We start from the raw sequence: 15,370 nt of genomic DNA, 5'->3' as shown, positions 1-15,370 counted from the left end.
CAGAGAACAGGGTGCTTGTAGGTGCTGGGGCAGGAGACTAGGTGCCAGGGCAGGGGACAGGGTGCTGGGGCAGGGTGCCAATGAGTGCTGGGGCAAGGGACAGAGGGCCAATGGGTTCCGGGGCAAATGCCTGGGGCAGAGGACAGGTTGTCTGTGGAGGCAAGGGTCAGGGTGCTGGGGTGGGGACAGGGTGCCGGTGGGAATAGGGGGCAGGGTGTTGGCTGGGGCAGGGAATCCTCAGCGTGCACCTCACCCCCCACTCCAGAGGAGGGAAGCTCCGGCAAGAGCTTCCTCCCGGGACTCCTCCTCTCTCCCCCGCAAAGGAGGAAAGCCCTGGTGCATGTTTCCTCCTGAGATTCCTCTCTTCTACCCAGCATGCGCATGCCCTCAGGACTCCTACCTCCTCCCACGCAGAGGGAGGGGAGCCCTGGTGCATGCCTCCCCTCCTGTGTCCTCTCCCCCCCCCAAATCCCCAGCATGCACCTTCCTCTGGGACTCTTATCTCCTCCTGGTGCACCACAGACCTGGAGGAGGGGAGCAGGCATCATACTTACGGAAACCCCGGAAGTGGTGCACAGCTGCCGGACTTCCCTCCACCCCGCGGGAAGCCAGCACTATCTCCATTTTCAGAGGTAGGTAGTGGAGTTTCTTGGGGGTGAGGGGAAATGGGGGGGCCCCGAATGCCTTGTGATCGAGTGGTCAAGCCCTCCCGATCAACCAGTTGATCGTGATCGACAGGTGGGTGACCACGGCTTTAATGCCCTAGAAAGAAAAGCACAGCAGCAAAATGTCCCACAGAGGCATAATAATAAAGAAAAAGTTTCTACAAAAATTATTTATCTCATATTGAATTTTTCTTTTAACTAGACCATCCTGTTACTGGTAACCAGACTGTTACCATGCCAGCCATGGGAGGGGGGCGCTGCAGGTCAGAGGCAGCCCTGGGATCCTACCCTCCCCCCCAGCCCTGCAGATAGTTCCCTGAGCCCTGTCCCCCCTGCAGGTCACAGGGGGCTGCTGCAGCCTGGGGCCAGCCCCCCAGAACCTGGTTCCTCCCCACATGTGAGGGGGAAGGTGCTGGAGGCCCGGTCTAGTCCCCAGAGCCAGTTCTCCCTCCAGAAAAGCTGGAGGCCATGGGGGGCACTGGAGGCCAGAGGCAGGCTGGGAAAAGCTGTCTACCGAGCCTTGTGCCCCCCCCAAGGGAAGTCCCCACAGCCTGCATCCCCTTGAACATCCTGCAGGCTGTGTGTGTGATGGGGTGGGGTGACAGTGCTGGAGACCAGGGCCTGCCCTTGTAACCTTGTCCACCCTCCACAGGATACAGGCCGTAGTGTGTATGTGTGTGTGGGGGGGGATGGCTGCTGGAGGCCAGGGGCAGCCCGCAGAGCCCTATCTGGCCTCCCAGAGGAGTCACCATCTGGGGAACTTAGCCTGGCCCTCCAGAAGGAGCTACCAGATGGGGATCTCAGCCTCGGCCTCCCCAGGAGCAACTACCACCCTTGCCATTATGGGTGGTCCCAGTAAGCTCTCCCACTCTGGTCTCCCAGCTCCCATCCCTAAGTCCTGCATCCCCCACCCATGCCCTGAACCTCCCACTCCCCTCCCGCTGTCCTCCCTCACACTGAACCTTGTGCTCTGAAGTACTGCCCTCAGTCCAGCACCCTCCGCCCTCTTTTCTGACCCCCCAACTCCTCCAGCCCCATTCCCTGACTTCTGCACTCCACCATCTTCCCTGAACACGACAACTGGAGAGGCATATGGGCTTCATGACTCAAATTATTTCAGCAGCCAACAAGTCATGTATGTGGCCCCAAACATTTTCCATATCAGCTGGGGTGATTAAATCATTCTCAAAAAGGTCGAGAGCCATTTAGATGGATCTCATGCCAAGTACTTTTTGCACAGCCCATGTCCCACACATGCTGGGAGAAGACATCAGTATACTCTAACATTTTTCAGCAGAGGCACTGTTTCCAGTCCTCAGGGATAGGGGAATCTCCAAAATCAAAATAATCTGGTGTCATGTTATTAGTGTTGCTCTTGACAGCTGCTGCATGCATCGGAGGTTCTACATGAACTGGGAACAATTGGTCAATTACTGTCCAATGCCTAATGATCACTTTGTGATCAGATACATTTCTAACAGTAACTGTGATCCTCCTAGAAGACACTGTTGTGGCATTTTAAACCTCAGGTTGTGCCACAAATCCTCCAGGTGTAGTCATTTCCTCCAGTGTATCCACTAACAACAACTGATCAATAGGCTGAACAGAAAACTTTGGAATGCCAGTCACTTGACAGGCACTGCCAAGTGGTATGAGTACTGTTCTTTTCTGTGTGTACCATACATTGCCATACCTGTTAGCATCTTTATCAGAAACTGAGAGAGACTTTCCATGGAAGCATTTATAGGCCTCACGGATCTTAGGATGAATAGGCAAGGTACTGATGCATCCTTCCCCCACAGTTTCTTTGCATAGTTAAAAATTGCTGGACTAGACTACTATTGGTGCCAACCAAAACTGCAGCATTACTTTTGACACCAAGGTCCGGGCACACTAGAACTAAAGTATCCAGCGTCTCATGAACTCCAATGATGGACTGTGAGAACTCAATCTGAAGGGATAAGTACCCCTCATATGGATATTTTTGATTACTCAACCCCCAGATTTTCAAGTTATCCAAGGGTTGGATGGACAACCCTTGGTAGGTGAAGATAGGTATTGTAGAATGTCTTGTACAAAATAATGACTTGTGAACCACTGTCTAGGAGAACATGAGCATAAATGCCTTCCATTTGGACAGAAACAACAGGAGCTGGACCTACCTTGTGGCAGATTGTTCCAGGTATTTTCACCCTGTTGGTAGCACCTAGTGGAGTTTCTCTTCCTTGAAGCACCAGTTCACTCCTTCACTGAGGTTCTCTGAAATTTTCCACATTTTTTCTTGCTTGGATGAGCTTGCGGTTAACTTTCTGTAAATCCTCTTCCGCAAAACAGTCTTGTTTTGTGTGACTACCCTCTCCATTTGTAGCAGAAGATGTCACTTCTACCATTAGTTTCAACAGAAACTCTTGATCGAGGGACAGTACTACTAGACATTGCATCATTGCTTCTCACAGGGTCATCCCTCCTTTGGAATTGAGAGTGTATTTAGGCTTTTCCACCCTAGTATTCAGCTGAATTGGCTGATTAACTTTCTCAGACACTGCAGACCTTTCTTGAGGTCAGCTATTTCATCAGGAGGAGCAGCAGAGATGACAGTGCATTGTGGAAGCCATCTTATATTTAGCTAGAAGCCACTTCGTATAACAGAAGCCATTTAAGTTTCTTGTTTCTGCACGTATACTAAACAGTGAACTGACCTTCACCAATGTGAGAAAGGCCAGATCAGAAAGCTGCAGCTTCAGGGTTATCAGGTTGCCAGGACAATCACCCTTCAGTATTTGCTTCAACCTCGCCTGATCCAAGTGGGTGGCAAATATCCCCATCTTTACCAGTTCCTTATGTAGGAGCTTCTCTAGACAGCATGGCTGTGTCTACACTGGCACCTTTCTCCGGAAATGCTTAAAACGGAACAGTTTTCCGTTATAAGTATTTCCGGAAAAAGAGTGTCTACATTGGCAGGATGCTTTTCCGGAAAAGCCCTTTTTCCAGAAAAGCGTCCGTGGCCAATATAGACGCGCTTTTCCGGAAAAAAGCCCTGATGGTAATTTTCGCGATCGGGGCTTTTTTGCGGAAAAGACTACTTTGCTGTCTACACTGGCCCTTTTCTGGAACAGTTTTCCGGAAAAAGGACTTTTGCCCGAGCGGGAGCAGCATAGTTTTTCCGGAAAAGCAGCTGATTTCTTACAGTAAATCGTCACTGCTTTTCCGGAAATTCAAGGGGCCAGTGTAGACAGCTCGCAGCTTATTCTGGAAAAGCGGCTGCTTTTCCGGAATAAGTGGCCCAGTGTAGACACAGCCCATATGTACTGTGACAGTTTTTCACCTTCTTCTGGATATGTGGAGGTAAAGTGTAGAAACAAATCCTCTCCACTCTCAGAAGTCGCATAAATATCATCCAAAGCATGGAGATACTCCATAGCACCAGCAGAGGAATTACTTGTCCATAAGGATCTAATGACATCAGAGGCTGGTCCTCTTAGACTTTCAGCTGGTTGTTGCCTTTTGATAGTATCTGGGCATTGCCACTCCTCTATCATCTGGACAGCTTGGTCCATCCAAGATTCAAAGTTATCCTCTCCAACAGTAGGCTGAATCCCAGAGAAAAATCTCAGCTTCTGATATCCAGCTCCTTCATAGGAAGGAGGAGTATATCATTCCATCAGTTTTCCTAAAGCAGTTATCAGACCCTCATTGTGACAGCTGAGAAAGTAGATGTTGGGGTAACAATGGTTCTCACATCTTTCCTTGACTTTCCCTCTTCTTGCAAAAAACATTCAAATTTAGCTGCAAAGTCAGAGCTCACATCTTATGTGGTCTCCTCGTTGAGAACACTCCCAAGCAGAACCACAGGCCAGGGGCCAACTTCATTCACAATATCAACTTCCAAGGGTACTGACACGGCTCACAGGTGGTGCCCACACTTGGCCCCTCGGCTCCTGGGTGGACCCCCCCCCCGTCCAGTGCAGCAGCCCCTTCTTGGGGAGCCCACTTCACTCCAGCGGCCGTGAGACACCCCTTTCTCAGGGAGTCCTCTCCAGTGCGGTGACCCTCTCTTGGGGGGCCCACTCACCTGGGGGTCTGCCCCTCCGCCTCCAGGATGGTGCCTCTCATGGCCTCCAGCTGCCTGCCTCCACTGTGAGCCCCTCGGGGGGTCCACTCCCTCTGGATCCTGGGGCCTCCACCCCCAGAAGGAATAGCGCCCCCCCTGTTCTCTAGACCAGAGCAACTCTCAGCCAGCACCAAACAGGCGGGCTTATTGAGCTTTGAACAGCAACGGGTCTCAGGCCTGTAGGCCTGGGCCCTCAGCCCTCACATCAGCCTCCCCTGCAGCCAACTGAGCTCTGCCTGCTCTGCCCTCAGTCCCCCCCAAAAACAGCCCCCAGCAGAGCCTCCAATATCCCAGCAACAGCAGAGCCTCCAATATCTCCCAGCAGAGCCTCCAATATCCCCAGCAACAGCCCCCTCCCTTCTTCCTAGGTAAGAGGGTCGCCTGGGCCCCTCTTCTCTGCCTCCCTCCCCGTCCAGTGTTCTCCCCTCACTGGGACCAGCTGGGCTGGTTGCCGGGGTCCCTCTCTGCAGCCCATTGTCGCTCATCTGGCCGGAACTGGCTGTGTCCTCCAAGCAGAGTCAGGGTTAGAAGGGTCCCAGACACCCCGGCTCCAACTCTGGGATGTTCTCTGAAACAACAAACTACCTTGGTGACCGTAAATTGTGGTTTTCCCAAATATTTTTACAGTTCCTAATGCCTGGCAGATAGTAGTGTCCTCAGTGTCTATGGGCACTTTACCCAGTATAAGTGCTTGCTGGGTAGCACTCCTATCTCTTTACACCAGACAGTAACTTATGAGATTCCATGATGTACCCAATAATAGGTTTAGTAAAAACAACCAAAGGTTTTAATACCAATAGAGCTCAGGAAAACAATCATAACTTCAATAACCTTTAATAAAGCAGGGACAATTTTTTTCTTACAGCAAAACTAGAGGTGGTAAAGAGGCTCCCCAGTGGTGCCCCCAAAATGTCACCCCCCCCTTTTCTCCCTGTGTTACTTGGGAGCAGGTCACTCTCTGGTTTTAACATAAAAGGAGATCGTGAGTACCCCAGTGGTTATGTTGTTTAGTTGGGGATTCCCTATCCACCCCCTTGCTGCAGTCCCTTGCACCTAAAAAATATACAGTGGCAGTACCTCCACCTGGCTAGCCCTGTTCACACTTAATGGTGTGCCTTGGGAGCCTCCAGGAATCAACTTATTCCAACAATATACTGGATCTGACTTCAAGAGAACAATTATAAAGAATCTATATCTAATTGATTAAATTAGAATTAACACACCTTTACTTAACTTCTTAAAGAAACAGGGTTTAACAGATTAAAAGTGAATAAAATCAATTAACAAAGTACACAGAAAGAAAGGAAACATCTATCTGGCATTTGCACTGCTACCATTTATCCCACCCCAGAGTGTGCACTCCTCTGGATTTGGAGTCCCAGGCACTTGATTGCAGGGGTGCGCTTAGAGGTCTGCAGCAGGAGTGGAGACAGCACTGGGCAGGTCCTGTGTGTGTTAGTCCAAGATGAGAGCCAGCTGCAAACTCCCTCTGCCACTGGAGCAGGCTCCACCAAATGCCAGCAGCTCTGGTTCCCTGGGCTGGTTACTTGGCCTCTCTCTGGACCCAGAGTCAGTCTATTCTCTGAGGTCTGTCCCAGGCAGCACTTTCCCAAAGAGCCCAGTTACTCAGTTTCCTCCTGTGTGCAGGTTTATGTAGCCCTTCTCAGCCACAGGCACAGCCAGAATCTCTCCCCTCACGGGAGCCACTGAAGCAGCCTGCAAGATCCAAGCCTCAGTCCCAGGCTCTATCTGCAACACAACAGCTCCTGGTCTGGACAAAGGCTCCTCCACAGCAGCCTGGCTCCTCTCTCCAAAATGGAGAGCCCTCTCTCTCTCCCAAAATGCCTGGACAAGTCCCTGTTTCCTCCTTTTTCCTCAAGGGCTCATGGGAGTTTCAGTCTGTAGGGCTAGATTGCAGCATGAAGGATCTTCCCAGAAAAAGTCAGTGGCCCCTTTAGTAAGAGGACTACAAAGTAAAAGAAGCAATGAAATAAAGCATTGTTTAAAATGTGGAAGTTAAATCTTAGTTAGGCAAATAGAAAGGAGCATAAACACTGTGAAACTGTTAAATTATAAAGAGGAGGCTGCACCCCCTGCTTGTCATGCTTGCCTACTCCCTCTGTCGGGGAAAGGAGCAAGAGCAGGCTGAAGGTGTGAGGTCTTGGTGGAAAGAGAGAGTGAGGGAGTTGGGGGTGCAGGGTCTCAATGAGCCAAGCTGTCCCAGCTCTCCCCACCCACCAAGGAGGGGCAGGGTTACTCTGGATCTCCCTTGGCCACTAGGGTCATCCCAACCCCTCCAGACACTGCCCTCCCACACACCCCACCACCAGAGAAGGCTGGACCAAGACTGCAGCGTGGCAGCTCCAGCTCTCCCTTCTAGATGCTGGGCTGCCAGAGTGGGCCTGTGTCTGCCCTGAACCTAGCTCTCCCCCTCATTGAACCCTTTGCCCCACAGCTCTTTGCTCCCCACAGCTGGTCCCAGCTCTCCCCCCACCACCACTAGTAGGCTGGCCCAAGGATGCACCAGCCCCAGCTGCCAGGGGGCTGGGCCTGAGAGGCCGCATCAGCCCTGGTCTCTCTCACTCTGCAGCTGGGGAGAACCGGGCTGAGGTAGCTATGGTTCTCCCCACCCAACTCCTGGGGAAGGGAGGGCCGGGGCAGGCCAGTGGTTTGGGCAGTCCCAGCTCTCCAGAAGGGCCTGGGGAGGACCAGGCTGGGAATGGTGTGTGGGGGGAAGGAGCTTTGGCTCTTGTGGTTGCAGAGTGATGATGTTATTCTGTCATCCTGCAGGATTTTTTTTTGTAATGAGAGATAAAGAAATCCAAAGGAGTTTGAAGAAAAGATAGTCCTCAAAAAGCACTCAAAAAGTAATAGTAATTTTTTTTAAGTACCTGAGAAGGAGGAAGCCTGCTATAACAATCAGTGGGGCCCCTGGATAATCGAGAGGCCAAAGGAGCACTCAGAGATGATAAAGTCATTGCAGAGAAACCAAATAAATCCTTTGCTTCCATGTTCATAGCTGAGAATGTTAGGGAGATTCTCAAACCTGAGCCATTCTTTTTAGCTGACAAATCTGAGGAATTGTCTCAGACTGAGGTGTCATTAGAGGAGGTTTTGGAACAAATTGATAAACTTAACAGTAACAAGTCACCGGGACCAGATGGCATTTACCCAAGAGTTCTAAAAGAACTCCCATGAGAAATTGTAAAACTATTAACTGTGGTTTGTAGACTATCCTTTAAATCATCTTCTGTACCTAATAATTGGACGATATGGGGGAAAGCCGATTGGTGCGGAGATGCACATAAATCAGATAGAGACTTCTCTTAGAAGAGAATCCATCGATAGAGATTCTCTAAGCTGTAGTCAGAAAGAGAGGAGGTAGAGGACAAACCATGGGTCAGAGCAGACAAACAACCGCATATAAAGGAATCCAATGCATCAGGGAAGGGCAGACAAATAAGCAGTGGCAAATTTTTAAAGTGCTTGTACACAAATGCTAGGAGTCTGACTAATAAGATGGGTGAACTAGAGTACCTCGTATTAAAGGAGGAGATTGACATAATAGGCATCACTGAAACCTGGTGGAATGAGGAAAATCTGTGGGACACAATCATACCAGGATATAAAATATATAGAAAGGATAGAGCAGGCCGGGTGGGTGGCGGAGTGGCACTGTATGTGAAAGATAATGTAGAATCAAACGAAATAAAAATATTAAGTGAATCAACATGTTCCATAGAATCGCGATGGATAGAAATTCCATGCTCCAATAATAAGAAATTAGCAGTAGGGATATATTACCGACCACCTGACCAGGACAGCGATACTGACATTGAAATGCTGAGGGAGATTAGAGAGGCTACCAAAATAAAGAACTCTATAATAATGGGGGATTTTAATTACCCCCATATTGACTGGATACATGTCACCTCAGGAAGAGAAGCGGAGATAAAATTTCTCAATGGCTTAAATGACTGCTTCTTGGAGCAGCTGGTGCAGGAACCCACAAGGGGAGAGGCAATTCTCGATTTAGTCCTGAGTGGAGTGCAGGATCAGGTCCAGGATATAACCATTACAGAACCGCTTGGGACTAGTGACCATAATATAATAACATTCAACATTCCTGTGGTGAGAAGAACACCTCAGCAGTCCAGCACCCTGGCATTTAATTTAAAAAAGGGGAATTACACAAACATGAGGAAGTTAGTTAAACAGAAGTTAAAAGGCACAGTGACTAGAGCCAAATCCCTGCAAGCTGCATGGAAACATTTTAAATACACCATTGTCATGTTACTGGATTTTGAGGATTTTGAGGGGTGGGGGTGTTGGCCCCAGAAAATGGTATAAAAGAGGGCCATGTGGGGTGTTGAATAGAAGCTCACTGTCTGCTAATCCTATGTACGCTGTTCATGTGTTTGTATAATGTCTGTGTGTGCAATTATAAGCATGTACTTGTTTGGATACTGAAGATTTCCCTGCATGTGGTTGAGCATTGGGCAGGGCCCGGCCTATGGACATGCTAATCAGTGAGGCCCTGTGGGACAATGGCACTCAATGGGCCAAGGACACACCTAAAGAATGAGGGTGACTCATACCTAAGGGCTACCAGCAGGGAACACAGAGAAATAAGCCGTGGACCAGGTAACCTGCTGTAGCCAAGAAGAGACCAGGAAGGAGGGCTAAATAGGCCATGTGGTGGACTCCATCTTGTTCTCAGCTCAGCACTTCATCCCAGAGGCAGCAATGCAGGGATCAAAGAGCCGGAAAGACCTGTGAACCCATCCTGATCCTAGGATGAGCTGCAAGGACTTTTAAACCAGCAGCTGTAACATCTCTGCTAGAGCCTGCATCGAGAACTGGGAGATTCGGTGCATGTAATGTACTATTCTTTAACAACCTTACTCTCAGGCTTTTCTTTCTCATGGTAATAAACCTTTAGTTGTTAGATGCTAAAAGATTGGCTCAGCGTGGTTTGTGGGTAAGATCCACAGGGTAAATTGACCAGGGACCTGTGGCTGGTTTCTTGGGACCAGACAGAACTTGTTCAGGGTAGGTGGGATTGGGTGCTAGGACCCCCCACCTGTGTATGAGGCCCGGGGCCATCTGGGGCATGGATATTGCTGGGGTGTCGGAGGGGTTTTGCTCGTGAGGCTTCAGGCAGGCAGCTGAAGCGCTCTGTGGGACTGGTGTGTGGCCTGTTTGGAAAGGTCACCAGTCTGGGGGCTGTAAGGAATCCCGAAGTTAAGCAATTCGCCCTGAGCGGACGCCCTAAGCTGTGCCCAGTCTTGGCCCAGTCTGTCACAACCATAATAGAGGCCCAACTTAAATGTATACCCCAAATTTAAAAACATAGCAAGAGACCTAAAAAAGAGTCACTGTGGCTTAACCACTATGTAAAAGAAGCAGTGAGGGACAGAAAGGCATCCTTTAAGAAGTGGAAGTCCAATCCTAGTGAGATAAATAGAAAGGAACATAAGCACTGTCAAATCAAGTGTACAAATGTAATAAGAAAAGCAAAACAAGATTTTGAGGAACAGCTAGCCAAAAACTCAAAAAGAAATAAAATGTTTTTTAAGTACATTAGAAGCAGGAAGCCTGCTAAAAAACCTGTGGGTCCCCTAAACGATCGAGATATAAAAGGAGCAATCAAGGACGATAAAGCTATTGCGGAGAAACTAAATGATTTCTTTGCTTCAGTCTTCATGTCTGAAGATGTTAGGGAGATTCCCAAATCTGCACCGTCCTTTGTGGGTGATGAATCTGAGGAACTGTCCCGAATTGAAGTATCATTAGAGAAGGTTTTGGAACAAATAGAAAAACTTAATGTTAACAAATCTCCGGGACCGGATGGCATTCATCCAAGGGTTCTAAAAGAACTCAAATAGGAAATTGCTGAGCTATTATCTGTGGTTTGTAACCTATCCTTTAAATCGGCTTCCGTACCTCATGACTGGAAGGTAGCTAATGTGACACCTATATTTCAAAGGGGCTCTAGAGGCGATCCTGGCAATTACAGACCAGTAAGTCTAACTTCAGTATCGGACAAATTAGTCAAAACAATAGTAAAGAATAAAATCGTGAGGCACATAGAAGAACATCATTTGTTGGACAACAGTCAACATGGTTTCTGTAAAGGGAAATCATACCATGAGGAGTAACAGTTAATCCGAACTAAGGACTTAGTTCGGATTAACTTTAAACTGCCGCTTGTAGCCGCGGGCAATTAGTTTGGACTAAGGGGGATTTAAAAATGGCAGCCAGACAGAAACATGCAAATGAAGCCCGGGATATTTAATTCCCGGGCTTCATTTGCAACTCCGGTTGCCTGATTTGCCTACCTGGCTCGAATTAATGAGCTAATGTAGACATACCCTTAGAGTTTGAAGGGGTTAACAAACATGCAGACTTGGGGGATCCAGTAGATATAGTATACTTAGATTTTCAGAAAGCCTTTGACAAGGTCCCTCACAAAAGGTTCTTGTGTAAATTACATTGCCATGGGATAAGAGGGAAGGTCCTTTCATGGATTGAGAACTAGTTAAAAGAGAGGAAACAAAGGGTAGGAATAAATGGTAAATATTCAGAATGGAGGGGTAACTAGTGGTGTCCCCCAAGGGTCAGTCCTGGGACCAATCCTGTTCAACTTATTAATAAACGATCTGGAGAAAGGGGTAAGCAGTGAGGTGGTAAAGTTTGCAGAACTGTTTAGGATAATCAGACTGTGAGGGACTCCAAGAAGATCTCACCAAACTCAGTGATTGGGTAACAAAATGGCAAATGAAATTTAATGTGGATAAGTGTAAAGTAATGCACATCGGGAAAAATAACCCCAACTATACGTACAGTATGATGGGGGCTAATTTGGCTATGACAAATCAGGAAAGAGATCTTGGAGTTATCATGGATAGTTCTCTGAAAACTTCACGCAGTGTGCAGCGGCGGTCAAAAAGGCAAATAGGATGCTAGGAATTATTAAGAAAGGGATAGAAAATAAGACACACAATATCTTACTGCTCCTGTATAAAACTATGGTACGCCCACATCTTGAATACTGCGTACAGATGTGGTCTCCTCACCTCACGAAAGATATTTTGGCCTTGGAAAGGGTTCAGAAAAGGGCAACTAAAAAGATTAGGGGTTTGGAACAGGTCCCATATGAAGAGAGGTTAAAATGACTGGGACTTTTCAGCTTAGAAAAGAGGAGACTAAGGGGGGATATCATAGAGGTCTATAAAATCATGAGTGGTGTGGAGAGGGCTGATAAAGAAAAGTTATTTATTAGTTCCCATAATAGAAGAACAAGAGGGCACCAAATGAAATTAATAGGTAGCAGGTTTAAAACTAACAAAAAAAGTTCTTCTTCTCACAGCATGTAGTCAACCTGTGGAACTCCTTGCCAGAGGAGGCTGTGAAGGCTAGGACTATAATAGAGTTTAAAGAGAAGCTAGATAATTTCACAGAGGTTCGGTCCATAAAAGGCTATTAGCCAGGGGAAAGAATTGGTGTCCCTGGCCTCTGTTTGTCAGAGGCTGGAGAGGGATGGCAGGAGACAAATCGCTTGATCATTGTCTTCGGTCCACCCTCTCTGGGGCACCTGGTGCTGGTCACTGTCGGCAGACAGGCTACTGGGCTAGATGGACCTTTGGTCTGACCCAGTACGGCCATTCTTATGTTCTTATGTAGTTAATGTGATGCCAGTATTTGAAAAGGGCTCTAGAAGCGATCCTGGCAATTATAGACCAGTAAGTACAACATCAGTAGTGGACAAATTAGTGGAAACTATAGAAAGTAATAGAATTGTCAGATACATAGATGAATATAATTTGTTGGGAGAATGTCAACATGGTTTCTGTAAAGGGAAATCATACCATACTAGAGTTCTTTAAGGGGATCAAAAAACATGTGGCAAGGGGGATTCAGTGGCTATAACACTTAGATTTCCAGAAAGCCTTTGATTAGGTCTCTCACCAAAGGTTCTTAAGTAAAATCAGTTGTCATGGGACAAGTTGAAAAGTCCTCTCACGGATTGATAACTAGTTAAAACACAGGAAATAAAGGGTAGGAATAAAATGGTCAGTTTTCAGAAAGGAGAGAGGTAACTACTTGTGTCCCCCAAGGATCTGTATTAGACCAATCCTATTCAACCAATTTATAAACGATCTGGAGAAAGGGGTAAGCAGTGAGTTGGCAAAATTAGCAACTGAAACCAAACTTCTCAAGATAGGTAAGACTAAAGCAGATTGTGAAGAGCTTCAAAAAGATCTCACCAAACTAAGTGACTGGGCAACAAAATGGCAAATGAAATGTAATGTTGATAAATGTAAAGTAATACACATTGGAAAAAATAATCCCAACTATACGTACAATATGATGGTGACTAATTTAGGTACAACTACTCAAGAAAGAGATCTTGGAGTCATTGTGGATAGTTCTCTGAAAATATCCTCTCAGCGTGCAGTGGCAGTCAAAAAAGCAAACAGAATGTTAGGAATCATTAAAAAAAGAGAGCGAATAAGACAAAGAATTTCTTATTGATTCTATATAAATCCATGGTATGCCCACATCTTGAATACTGCATACAGATGTGGTTACCTCATCTCAAAAAAGATATATTGGCATTGGAAAAGGTTCAGAAATGGGCAACCAAAATGATTTGGATTGGGTCCCATATGAAGAGAGATTAAGAAGACTGGGACTTTTCAATTTAGAAAAGAGGAGACTAAGGGGAGATATGACAGAGATCTATAAAATCATAACAGGTATGGAAAAGGTGAATAAAGAAAAGTTATTTACTTATTCCCAAAATATAAGAACTAGAGTTCACCAAATGAAATCAATAGGTAGTGGGATTAAAACAAACAAAAGGAAGTTTTTCTTCATGCAGCACAGAGTCCACTTGTGGGTCTACTTGCCAGAGGATGTAGTGAAGACCAGGACTTTAACAGATTTCAAAAAAGAACTAGATAAATTCATGGATGTTAAGTCCATCAATACTTATCATCCAGGATGGGTCCCTAGCCTCTGTTTGTCGGGGAGGGATCACATGATGATTACCTCTGGGGAACCTGGCATTGGCCACTGTTGGCAGAAAGGACATCAGGCTAGATGGACCTTTGATCTAACTCAGTATGGCCATTCTTATGTAGGTGAACCTTAAGTCCCACTTCACTTTCCCAGGCAACCGCGGAGACGATTGACCTTCAAGCGACACTCAGACAGGCAAGTGAGTTCAAAGTGTCGCACCTCGGAGGGGGCATCCGTCCCAGAAGGCGTGCCGTGGCGCCGCCGCTGCAGCCGCGCCCTCTCCCGGGCATCCGGGGTTTCCCTCCGTACCCGGCGTGCCCCGGGAGGCAGACGCAACTGGGCCGCCCCGCCGGCAACCTTCTCCCCGCGCCTCGCCCCGGGGCTTTCCTTTCCCCCCCCCCAAAGGGCCCCGGGAGCTACCCAGGAAGGACGGCGGAAGAGACGGGGTGAGCCTCCGAAGAGAGCCCCCCGTCCCTGCGCTTTCCCAGGCAGCCCGGGTTACGCCTCCGGGGTTACGGGCCCGCGAAAGAGAGAGGCGTCGGAGAACCTCGTCCCCTCGGCCCTTCTCTCTCCGCATTCCACGGCGCGCCCGGGTGACGACCGGGAGGGGGTCGGAGGATCCCCCGCCACACGCGCAGGGTGCGCCCCGGGCTGACGTCGAGGAACGAGGACGGGAAGCCGGGGCGGGCGGCGAGGGCACCCCCCCTTCGAGCCCCGCCACCTTTCTCCGCGCTCTTCTTTTCCCCACCGAGTGGCCCCTTTCGGTTTCTTTGCGAGGCGACGCGGCCCCGAGGGTGGGCCGCCGAAGCCTTCCGCGCAAACCGGCCAGAGAAGGTGGCAGCGACCCAGGACTGGGAGGACAGCAGGGGGGGGGCGCGTACTGGCGCTCCAGCAAGAGGGCGGTACGAGGGTCCCACCGCGGGTGGAAAGGCAGCCGGCCGCCCTGTTGCCCCGCCACGGCCCGCGCCGAGCTCGGGGAGGGAAAGGGCCGGGCCATCCCCACGCGGCGGGGGCCGCAGCGCGCCCCTGCTTGCTCTCGCGACCGTGTCTTGGCCCCCCCGCCGAGCCTCACAGCTGTCTGGGTGTCATTTCGTGCCCCTGGGCGGGCTCACGGTGCCGCTCGGCCCCGCACGGCAGAGGTCTCGACGACGGCCTGATGGGCTCCGCGCAACATCCCCTCTCTTCCCCCGGCGCCCGTCCCTCCAGGGAGAGAGAGAGAGAGAGAGAGAGAGAGGAGGATCCCTGGATCGTCCCCGAAATCCGGCACAGAAAGGCAAAAAAGGAGGGTCCCGTTCCGCCTGAACGCCGGACTGATCCCAACCCGCCACGGGAAGGGTGCCGGCCCGCGAAGGGCCCTCCACGTCCGTTCTGCAAGCGCCACATCGATCGGGAGAGAGAGGCTCGAGACGCGCGCGGCCCTCCCCCTGCCCCGCGGAGAGGGGAGGCGGCCGCCAGAGCTCGGGTCCGGGCCGCTGGCTTCGGCACCGGAGAAGGGTCGGTCGGGGGGGAGGCAGCCAGAGCCGTGAAAGGAAGGCAGGCTCTCGGTCCTCCGGCTTGCCGCCGCCGG

Source organism: Pelodiscus sinensis, unplaced genomic scaffold (genome assembly GCF_049634645.1).
Source record: "Pelodiscus sinensis isolate JC-2024 unplaced genomic scaffold, ASM4963464v1 ctg224, whole genome shotgun sequence".
Classification (NCBI taxonomy): Eukaryota; Metazoa; Chordata; order Testudines; family Trionychidae; genus Pelodiscus; species Pelodiscus sinensis.
The sequence above is the reverse complement of the archived record's forward strand: the minus strand, read 5'-3'. Positions refer to the sequence as shown.